Source organism: Physeter macrocephalus, chromosome 21 (genome assembly GCF_002837175.3).
Source record: "Physeter macrocephalus isolate SW-GA chromosome 21, ASM283717v5, whole genome shotgun sequence".
Classification (NCBI taxonomy): domain Eukaryota; kingdom Metazoa; phylum Chordata; class Mammalia; order Artiodactyla; family Physeteridae; genus Physeter; species Physeter macrocephalus.
The window spans coordinates 61,196,411-61,208,472 of NC_041234.1; the positions used below are offsets into that span (position 1 = coordinate 61,196,411).

The 12,062-nt window shown below is 35.9% G+C and overlaps 1 pseudogene; it reads left to right on the forward strand.

Annotated features, from left to right (window-relative positions):
• The first annotated feature begins 863 nt into the window (after positions 1–863).
• Positions 864–12,062, forward strand: part of LOC112066432 (V-type proton ATPase subunit B, brain isoform-like) — a 53,439-nt pseudogene continuing 42,240 nt past the window's right edge.

The following is a 12,062-nucleotide window of genomic DNA, read 5'->3' on the forward strand; positions in this document are numbered from 1 at the left end:
ATGAAGTAATCTCTAAAGACACTACATGAACTAACCTCACCATTAGTCACTCTAATTGAGGATGGTGAGAAGTCACATTTTTCCTCTCCACAAACCCATAGACATTTCTATGTGGGTGTGTGCTATGCCAGTTCAATCTAGACACCAGAGAACCACACTCAGGTTATTTGGCAAAGTGTCAGGCTTTATAAAAACACAGGAAGTTTATATATGAGTCATTTATTTCTTTAAAATAGATGAGGAAGATCTGGAGTCATGGGAAAGATGGAAAAAGGCAGATTTTGCTGGCAGACAGTCTATTCTCACCTTCTCATGTTTCTTCTTGTATTTGCTGTCGAGTGGCATAGTCCGGCTCTTAACCTGCATTCATCACTGTAGGAGTTGGTTAAGGGAACACCCAGCTGCAGTTACAGAACTAGTAGATTAGGCCACTTCAAACTCTTTTCATAGCAGTCATAGAACTGAAGTAGCCAGAGTGAATAGAGGCATGAGCAATGGGCAAAATGTGGATAGTTTTAAAAGCAGTCTTGAGACAGCCATTCTGGGTGAGACTTTTTTTTTCACTTCTAACTAAGTACCACATCTTCATTAGCCAATGGTTGGGAAATCCTGACCACCTTCTGCATGCTAACTCAATGTGTTAAAACCTGTACATATTAGCGTGTTTGCTCAACTGGAAAAATAGGACAATAGAAATCTCTTGAGGGCCTTAAAGGGAAAATTTATGGTTTAGTAACAATGAAAGATTGAATTCTTTCAGGAAACAATTTGTTTTTATTTCTCTAATTTGTGAGCTTTTTCTATTTTTATTATCTCTATCAAGATGTCCAAATTTCAGAGGTCTGTGGGGAAATTATTGGTACATGGGGACCAAATGTGACCAGCTCTGGAATACTCTGGACCTGATTTTAGTAGCAGCATTGCCTGGAATAGGACTGGCTTTACTAGTTGGTGTAACAATCCAGACTATCCACTACTGTAAAAAGAAGTCAAAGAAGAATACAAATGATCACCGGTAAGAAATTTCTAAATACCTCTGAGAATGATGGGAAATTGCTTGTGAGATCAGTAAATGATTCAAGAAATAATGGATATCATTTATCATGCATACAGCTGATATATTCTCTTCCATATTCATCAACATTTAATTAAATTAAAACACAAGTCAGGATAACTAAATACATTTTGTTCAGGATTTGGATACAACAAAAACTGGAAAGCCCCTTCCTCAGATAAAAACCAAGTGAGCCAAGTGTAATTCACTAAAGAATTGTTCTACTTCAGTGCCTTCCTTCTACCGAGGTGCTATTTGTATGCACCACACATACTGTCCTAAGAGTTGAGGTGGGGGAAGGGGGACAGCTGTACCAGTACCTCCTATTTACCCCAACCCCCAGCATTCAATAGGCTTTACTGTAATCTGACTCTGTCTTGGGCAAATCTCGTCACTTCACTGGGCTTCAATTTTCTCAGCTATAGAGATTGCTATAATCTGACCTACACATCTCACAGAGATGGTGAGATTGATACTGAAAACAACAATCATTTACAGACAGCTTATTATATGTATCAGGCTGAATTATAAATGTTTCATACCTATCGACTCATGTAATCCTCACAAGAACCCTATAAAGTACAGATGAGATTACTAAGGCACAGAGAGATCAAATAACTTGGCTGAGGTTACAGGGCTAAGTCTATACCCAGGCAATCTGACACCCAGGCTTAAACTCTTAATCCCCATGCTACACTAATGGACTCTAATGAGATAAAACAGTGCTCTGAAAGCTGTAAAGCCCTGTTGCATTCCTTTTGTTTCTTTGCTTAAAAGCAAATAGTACCCTTTATATTTTGCACTGCCTCTAAATGATAGAAATATGAAAGGTAAATACCAGTAGGGTAAAATCTCACCAATTTTATATCAGTTAATTCAAATTAGCATCTACTTTGAAGTATCATTCTCCAGTGACAAGATAATGTTACCCTCTATGCAGTATGTGGATAGTTTGAAATATTACTTTAAAATTGGAAGTGGCTTGTACTGTCAGCCTCACATTTCTAAGAATAGAATTAGGTTGGAAACCTCCTGAGATTTTAAAGAATCATTTTAATTAGAAATCATACCCATAAACAAGTCACCTTTTAAGTATTCTCCATAGTTTTCTTACTCCAAAGCTTTCTAGAACACTGGATTTGTATTCCAATCCTCTCTCTTCTGCTAATTGTCTATGACTTTGAGAGCATCACTTAGCCCCTGTTTCCTCCTTTATAAATGAAGAGTTGGGTATACATATCCTACTTCTCCATAGTTGTGAGAATCAAATGAAATGATTAATGGAAAGTTGCATTGAGAAGCAAAAGCAAAACAAAAAGCTTGATTATAGATTAAAATAGTAGTAGTGTTTATAAGCATTTAGACATTTATAGACTTTTTGGGTAAAGAATTAATCTGCCTTATTTTTCTTCAGTTAAAATATAATTTAGGGCTTCCCTGGTGGCGCAGCGGTTGAGAGTCTGCCTGCCGATGCAGGGAATGCGGGTTCGTGCCCCGGTCCGGGAGGATCCCACATGCCGCGGAGCGGCTGGGCCCATGAGCCATGGCCGCTGGGCCTGTGCGTCTGGAGCCTGTGCTCCGCGGCGGGAGAGGCCACGGCAGTGAGAGGCCCGATATATATATATATATAATTTAGTTTGAGCTCCTTTTTTTCCCTTCTGCCATTCCCTCAATTGTGAATTGACAGAGTGTTTCTATATATACTCTGGAAGATTCCTTAGTGTAGTGGAAAAAGTATGGACATAGAGCAAGACAGACTGGGATTCAAATCCCTGCCTTATAAATCACTGACTGTGCGGCCTTGGGGAATTTCCTTAAAATTTCTCAGCCTCAGGTTTCTCATCTGTAAAATGGAATTAATAATACTTATTTTGCAAGCCTTACTCAAGTAAGATAATGTAATTTTTGTGAAATAAACTGATGTGTGAAATTTACTTTCAATTGCATCAAAAATATAATGGATTAGTGGGTAGATAGAAGGATGGATAGATATATGCAAAAGCAAGTATAGTAAAGTGTTAATGATTAAATCGAGGTGGTAGATACATGGGCATTCACTATAAAATTCAATTTTGGTGTGTGTTTGAAAATTTTCCTAATAAAATGTTGGGAAAAATCAGATAATGTAAAGTAAAACAGTTTGAGCATGGAAAATACTCAACAAATGGTAGCCAATATTATTGCATTCTCTCAAGTACATATAATAATGGAGTCTTAAGATGGGAATATTCATTCTGTGTTGTCAAAAATGAGTTTATTTTAAAAAGTGATTTATAACCAATTAAGCTACTTATCTATCCTAACTATATATATTTTTTTAATTTACTGTGCCAGAGAACAGAGGAGTTTATCAGGACTCCAACCTCGGCATAATTCTGCACATGCTTTTGATACTGCTATGAGACCTTCTCAACCTGATCAAGGCCAGGTAAACACTGAAATTCATTTGTAAGGTAAACTAAGTTTACAGAAGACACCAAAGACAGAAATATCTTAGAGAAACAAAAAGAACTTTGGGAGATTAAAGAAGTAGTCAGAGACAACAAAATGAAGTGTGATCAGAAGATCAAATTGTACAAATATGGGATTGTTGATGACAAGTTATTTATCAGTAGAGCGCAGGCCAGACCTGGGGAAAATTACACTGGGAGTGCTCTCTCCTTCTTTTCTCCAGCATTTGTTTCCAGGTAAAATCAAGTTAAAACATATATCAAAGGCAGCCTTGGGGAAAGTTAAAACACATATCAAAGGGGAAAAGGAAGCCACTAAAAGAGGGCTAGAAAGATATGGGTAACAGGACACGGATTAGAGCTATGTGGCTTTTTTTTTTTTTTTGAACTAGCTGAAAATCTCTTCTTATCTAACAATACGTTCTCAGTAGCACAGATCCTCTGAAACAGAAGACTTGTGTGGATCTCTTCAATTCAGTGTACCTTAGGAATAGCTCTGAAGTAAGAGGTCTGGGTGTCATACCCAACCACAAGTATCAGAAGCAGCAACAATGCTTTTATTGTTTTAAATCAAACAAATCGCTAGTAAGACACTGCAGCATCATCTTTTTGTTATGGTATATTTGTCCTAGAATATGCCCAATTATGATCTCTATATTTTAAGGAAGACCTACTTTGAGACTAAAGAACACAAGCCTCAGTATAATTCTACATATATTCCTGATATGGTACCTTCTCAATAGTATCAAGGCCAGTTAAAATTAAAACTCATGAAAAGGTTAAGATAAAAAGATGATAAACGGTGGATGAATGAATGATAGTGGTCATATATTTTCTATTAGAAGTCAGAACAGTTAAATATTGGGACTTAGAGAATGAAGGATAGGATTTATGTGTTTCTGAATATATCTGTGTCTATCTATCTATCTAAAACATTTTTCAAAAATGAAGTTTAAGGTACTCTGGATGAATATACTATGGTGAATAATGTTGATGTTATGAAAGGCTAACTCTAGGGCTGTCAAATTGTTTTAGTTGTCAGTTGTTCCCTTGAAGTGACCAATTATTTTGTAGATGAATCCTATGAGTTAGAAAAGCAAACAGGGAGGTGGTGTTTTTCCTCTTCTAAGTATTCACTTATTCTTAGCCTCTGTAGTTACCTTGGCTACCCACCTATTTTTCAAATCTCCTTCTCTCTTTTCATCATCGCTTTTTTACTTAATGCTATACAAGCTCTAATAGTGGATAAAATTCAGGAGGAGGGCCAAGTATAATGCACGTTGTTTAGGCTATATTCAATAAATGTTACTCTCCCTTTTCCTGGTCTCAGTCTTCCTATGGCTAAATACCTACTTTGTTCCTGTTACATCTATCTGAATACTTCCACTGTAGACACTTTCTCTTCATTGCTGTGAACGTTTCCTAAATTTCCCTTTACTGGGGATAGCACAAGTGAACCGCCATGCCTGGTCTCAATCTACCATATTCTTCTCTTCTTGAGGGTTTCCCAGAGTCTAGGGCATTAAGAAGTAGAAGTGGACTGCAGGTTAACAATTTAATAGAGGACTAGGAAACTTTCCAACTGAGTTAAACTTTTTAGAAGGGTGTCCAGATGCACTGTGCTCTGAGTGTACATTTAAAATATTGACTTTGGCATGTGATGACTTTTCAGAAGCTAAGGCCCAGATCAGGTTTCCACAGAAGTGAATAATGCTTTTTCATGCAAATTCATCACTATTTTCTTTATTCAGCTAACTCACATGCAGAGAACCAGGAATTAATAAGCAGAGCCTGAGTTCATTCTTGAATTGTCAACGTTAATCTTTTCTAATTGACTTAACAATTAGATTTGAGTGGGTGGAGGTAAGACTACATATTTGCTACCTCTTCTTCACCTCCACCCACTTTTACTTTTAGCACAGAATAGCTTGTGGCTTTCAAAGCTGTTACAATCCTAGCATGAGCATATAATTAGAAGTCCCAATATATTCTGTGAATCTCTGGCAGGAAGGTGTGCTGCTTAGTTTAGTCCTGTGAGAATTCATCATTGCTATTGTTGTTTATTTTTAGTTGTTGTTCTGATCATAAATATTTTCTTTTAAGTTTATCTACCTCTAAAACCAAGGTTACCTGACATGATTCAGCCACATTCAGCCACAGGATATAACATGTTTTAGCTACTTTCACCTGGTGAAAATATATGGCAACTATGTCAAGAGAAAATAAAAACCACCCCTACATTTGATAGAGACCCAGGTAACTGGCATAGTCTGAAGAGCAAAGAAATAAATACTGGTATGACTTAAAGAGCATATAATAAACCATATAGTGGAGGCAACAAATATTGAGATGTGCTCACTGAAAAGGAAGAATACTTTGACTAAAAATAAGATCTTCTAAATTTGGCATTATAATCACAAACTTACCAAATTGCTGGATTTATTGTGTTTTCAAATAGAATGAATTAAAAGCAGGAGGAGAAAATGAGCTAAGCTTTAAATTATCAATTTACCAAATCCAGGAGATTATTCTTCCTAGATAATAAATGAAAATAATATCCAATAATTAAAGTATTCTTTACTGATACCTGAGAATATTATATTATTTAAGTAATTTCTCACTAGAAGTTGTTAATATCATCTTCAAACAATTAAACGTTATCAAGCACTCCACTACAGATGGCACTGTGCAAATTGTGATAATCTCCAGAACGTTGCTACATTTTCAGTCTACATTATCTTTGGATATGTACATTATTCTACCTTATCAGTAAACAATTAGTCACAGTTTTATGAATATTTGCATAGATAAAACCTTATGTTGTGTCACTTATCCAATTCATGAAATTAATTTGTCCACGACAACCAGTTATGTAAAGTGAACTGGAAATCAGCAAGGTAGAAATAATATCTTTTACTGAGATTAGTTTTTTCCAACAGTCCAATATTCTGCTTAGGAAAATAATATTAATTGGTTAGAAACACTAAAGGAATCTTAGTAATTGGAAGGGGAATATTATTTTGTAGCTTTTTTAACCTTTTATTTTATTTTTTTACTTTTTATTTTTATACAGTTTTTAAAGGTTACTTTCCATTTACAGTTATTGCAAAATATTGGCTATATCCCTCGTGTTGTACAATACATACATCCTTGAGCCTATCTGACACCCAATAGTTTGTACCTCCCACTCCCCTGCCCCTATATTGCCCTTTCCCCTCCCTCTCCCCCCACTGGTAACCACTAGTTGTATTCTCTATATCTGTGAGTCTGCTTTTTTTATGTTATATTCACTAGTTTGTTGTACTTTTTAGATTCCACATATAAGTGATATCATACAGTATTTATCTTTCCCTGACTTATTTCACTAAGAATAATACCCTCCAAGTGCATCCATGCTGCTGCAAATGGCAAAAATTCATTCTTTTTTATGTCTGAGTAGTATTCTATTGTATATCTATACCACATCTTCTTCATCCATTCATCTATTGATGGACACTTCGGTTGTTTCCATGTTTTGGTTATTGTAAATAATGCTGCTATGAACATTGAGGTGTATGCACCTTTTTGAATTAGTGTTTCGAAGAAAAATATGTTCTGACTAAACTCCTAAGCGTCCTTAAACTTTGTTCCTATTTTTGTCATTTTATTTAAGATTATCATGCACCCAAATTTTCTGGAATTTTTAAAAATATGTTTTCAAAAACGATAAAATATCCACGCCACAGGGGAAAGTCACTGGATGACATTCTCCATATTTACCAACAGATGGCAGTGATTAACCATTAAGTGTATCTTCCTAGGCCGTTCTGGTTTGCTGAGGAAGAGCCTCCTCTGTAAAAATTCAAAAGCAGAAAACCTGTAGTTAAGCACTCAGGGCCAAATCATTGAGAGGACTTACCATCAGTATCAAATTATGGTGATTCTGATAAAAACTGATTTGTGTCACACTAACAGCATTGTAAAGCAAGCATCAATCAAGTGGAAAATAGGAAATAGAAAACTGTAATGCTGAAGGATCACAACTATCCTTTTTCTAAAGTATACATATATGATGGAAATACGTATGCCAAAATATTAACAATACTTTTCTTTAGGTGGGAAACTATAGGTTAATTTTCCTTAATATATAAAAATTCTTCATAATCGTGAAGTAAAAGATCAACAATTCAATAAAAGAATGGGCAAATTAGATGAACTGACAGTTCATTGAAAAGGAAATTCGAATGGCTCTTAAACATATAAAAATATGTTAACCTTCCTTCATTATTATGAGAGAAACGTGACTATAATTATACTGAAATACCATTTTTTGCCTATCATTTTAGTAAAGATCCAAAAGTTTGATAATATATTCTATTAGAAAGGCTCTGAGGAAAATGGCTTGTGGAAAGGCAGTTTGGCAATTACAAATGCATATATCATGTGACCTAGAAGTATCACTTGGGGGAGTGAATATCCTGCAGATATATTCACAGGAGTGCAGACTGATATGTTTATAAGATTTTTATTGCTGCATGGATTACAATAAGAAAGGATTGGAAACCACACAAATGCCTATCAAGGGAGGCTAGTTAAATAATCTATAGTACATCCATACAATGGAACGCTATGGGACTTTACAGAAGAAGAAGTGGATTATCTCTGTACTGATATGAAAAGATCTCCAAGACAGGTATAGTGAAAAAAAAAAGGTGCAAAAATGTGTGTATGGTGTGCTTCCTTTTGTATAAGAAAGAGGAGGAAATAAGAATATATATTCATGTTGCTTATATTTATATAAAATAACTGGATTAATACACAAGCAACTATAAAAATGATTACTGCTTAGGGGGTTGGGGGTGGAGGCTGAATGGTTGGAGGTCAGGGGTGAGAAAAAGAAATTCATTGTTTAAATTATTCCTCATTCAAAAATTTTCAGAGTATTTTGCTTTTAATAATGGAAAAAATAAAACGTTAGTTAGTTATGTTAATTAGTTACAGCTGTTAGTAATATTGTGCCATTATTATTTTCCTGACTTTGATAACGTACTATAGTTATATAAGATGTAAACATTAAAGGAAGCTGAGTCAAGGTAATATAGGAACTCACTGTACAATTTTTACAACTTGTCTGTAAGTCTAAAATCATTTCAAAATAAAAAGTTTTTAAAAACAAACATTGGTTGAAAACGTCTTTGGTCCAAAGTCCTGCTGGAATGTGTAGGAAGACAGATGAACATCATTATGCCTGGTATCTAGGGATATGATAAATATCCATGAAACAATGGACAAGTCTAGGTCAGGTTCCTTTGCTATACCCTCTTTTTATTTTTTTTAATAAATTTATTTATTTTTGGCTGCATTGGGTCTTTGTTGCTGCACGCGGGCTTTCTCTAGTTGCGGTGAACTGGGACTACTCTTCGTTGCGGTGCGCGGGCTTCTCATGGCAGTGACTTCTCTTGTTGAGGAGCACGGGCTCTAGGCGTGCAGTCTTCAGTAGTTGTGGCACCTAGGCTCAGTAGTTGTGGCTTGCGGGCTATAGAGCGCAGGCTCAGTAGTTGTGACACACAGGCTTAGTTGCTCTGCAGCATGTGGGATCTTCCCAGACCAGGGTTCGAACCCATGTCCCCTGCATTGGCAGGCAGATTCTTAACCACTGCAACACCAAGGAAACCATGCTATACCCTCTTGCCGGAAGATGTTTCTTCCTTAGTAACATATCTTATTTTGCAACTGTATTCTGGTTTGGGTGATATTTTTTTAATATTTGCTTCACCACTAGGAGCAGGAAAATGTATGTACATATTGTACATGATAGATGTCTTAAAGCATGTGTAGGGAATGTAAGCGGAAGAAAGATTATTTTTCTTTTGCCTAGTTCTGAAATTCAGAACCAAAACCAATGGTGGAGATTATGGGAGGTAAACTTCAATTCAATGTAATTTATCTATTTTCTAACAGTTGGAGCAATTAAATAATTAAACAGATTGGTTCAGTGAGGGGTGCACTCCTCAAAACTGGAAATATTCCAAAAGAGGGTAGGGTGAGACAGGAGTGACATCTTCAGGTGGAAGAGTAGACTAGATAACAGATAAGATTCTATGATAGTCACTGCTAAGATTCTGTATCCTTTCTGGCATATCATACTTTAAATTTGCTTCAGCTTCCTTCACATTTGAAGAATCAGAGGAGCTTTTGTTTATTGCTATCCTTCAACTCTGTGTTTTCAGTATGTTAAATGCCAAGGTTATTGTTTGAAGCCCATTTTCTAATAAGTAATATTTAGCTCATTGAAGCTTATCTGCTGAGTTCTACCCATTCACCCAGTCTTGCGAGATCTCCACACAGATTATCCTTGTCAGCTTGGCAGTTCATTTTCAGGAAGGTCAGCATCAGATGTTAGTATGGAAGAAATTTTAGAGACCATCTATTCAATGACAGACACTTTAAAGGCCTTTGGTGTTCGTAAAAGTTTTTTGAAAGTTTAAATAAGTTATAACTATTTCAACCCCCTTACTCAAAATGCTCAAAAAACCCTAGTTGATTTTGTCAGTCATAATTTTCCTTTATAGAAATCATGATTGCTTTTACATAATAAGTTATGTTTTCTTAAGCATCTGATGATATTGCTGTTAATCTTGCACCTCACCCACAATGTAAGAATAAGAATTATTGGTCTATAGTTCTCAGGATTCTTATGGATTGGAGTCAGCATAGTGGCCATGTATAACAAAATGTAACACTTCATGGTCATCTATTCCACAATTTCAATTTTGAGTTTCTTCAAACTGTTCAAGAGATGCTCTCCAGCCCTTGTGATTCTCCTACACCTAGTATATTGACTAAGACTTGACAAGTGATTCTGAATAAATCTTTCTGCAATGACAAAACTGTTCTATAAATCCATGCTCTTCATTGTGTCAGCCACTAGCCACATGTGGCTATAGTGGACTTGAAATTTGGCTAGTATGACTAAGGAGTGGATTTATTTTATTTTAATTAATTTAAATTTAAATAACCAAATCTGTCTAGTGGCTACCATATTGGATAGAACAGGTATAGACCACCCTACACATTTAAAATAACTTTTCTCTGACACATTTGATTCTTTTTAATCTACATTTTTTAATGTATTTATTTGGCTGTGTTGGGTCTTAGTTGCAGTGAGTGGGCTCTTTGTTGCAGCGTGCCAGCTTCTCTCTAGTTTTAGCATGTGAGCTCCAGAGCGCACGGGCTCAGTAGTTGCGGCACATGGGCTTAGTTGCCCTGTGGCATGTGGGATCTTAGTTCCCCGACTAGTGATCAAACTCACATCCCCTGCATTGGAAGGCAGATTCTTAACAACTGGACCAGCAGGGAAGGCCCCTTTGATTTACTAAACACTTTCAGGAAAGCTTTATTCTTAATTTCCCTCAGTAAAAACCAGTGAAAATAATTCATGTAGTGTCTTCTCTAATCTTATTGTTAATTCTAAAACTAGCTTTTTTATCTGTTCTCTCATTTCCCTCTTTGGGTTACAGTATAAAAATATCTGAGTTTGGAATCATATGATCAGAGCCTGAGAAATAGTTCTGTGATTTTTTTACATATAGAATTTATACAATCTGAATCTGTTGAATCATGGTAATCAAGCAGTTCAAATGATTTTTTTTCCCAATCAACCGTCCATTCAGTATCATTAAGACTTTACTGTGATTAAGGTACTCTGGAATATAAGTAAGGTAATGGAGTAGAGAAGAACCAACATTTATTGAACACTTCCCATACACAAGACATTTTTAAATCACAGAATATCTGTAGCATAGGATATTTTAATCTTCGTGACTGCCCCTGCATAGTCTTATTACCCATATATATATATATATATATATATATATATATATATATATATATACTTTTTTTTCTTTTTTTGTGGTACGTGGGCCTCTCACTGTTGTGGCCTCTCCCATTGCAGAGCACAGGCTCCGGACGTGCAGGCTCAGTGGCCATGGCTCACGGGCCTAGCCACTCTGCGGCACGTGGGATCTTCCAGTACAGGGGCATGAACCTGTGTCCCCTGCATTGGCAGGCGGATTCTCAACCACTGCACTACCAGGGAAGCCCCTACCCCTATTTTTAATAGTGAGGAAATCAACAATAAGATAGGTTAAGTGACTGTACATTTTTTCTGGGTTTTTTGGTACATTTAAAATGCATACCTCTCAAAATAAAACAAGGCTTCATTTTTTAAAAGTTCTAGACCTTTTAAATTTTCTGGAAATTTCTAACCCTTACTCTATAATTGTAAAGAGAAAACAGACTACCACAGAATTCTAATAGTTTCTAATCTTTTCATCTAAAAAACTACTATGACTCTGAGAATGGTCTCTGGTATGTTTCAAGCATATTCTACCATTTAATATCTCTTTGGAAATAATTTTTTACCTTTCTTGAATGTAAAAAATGTAGTATGTAAAAAGATATTTGGGGCAGAGGTTCAAGATGGCAGAGGAGTAAGAAGTGGAGATCACCTTCCTCCCCACAAATACATCAAAAATACATCTACATGTGGAACAACTCCTACAGAACACCTACTGAAC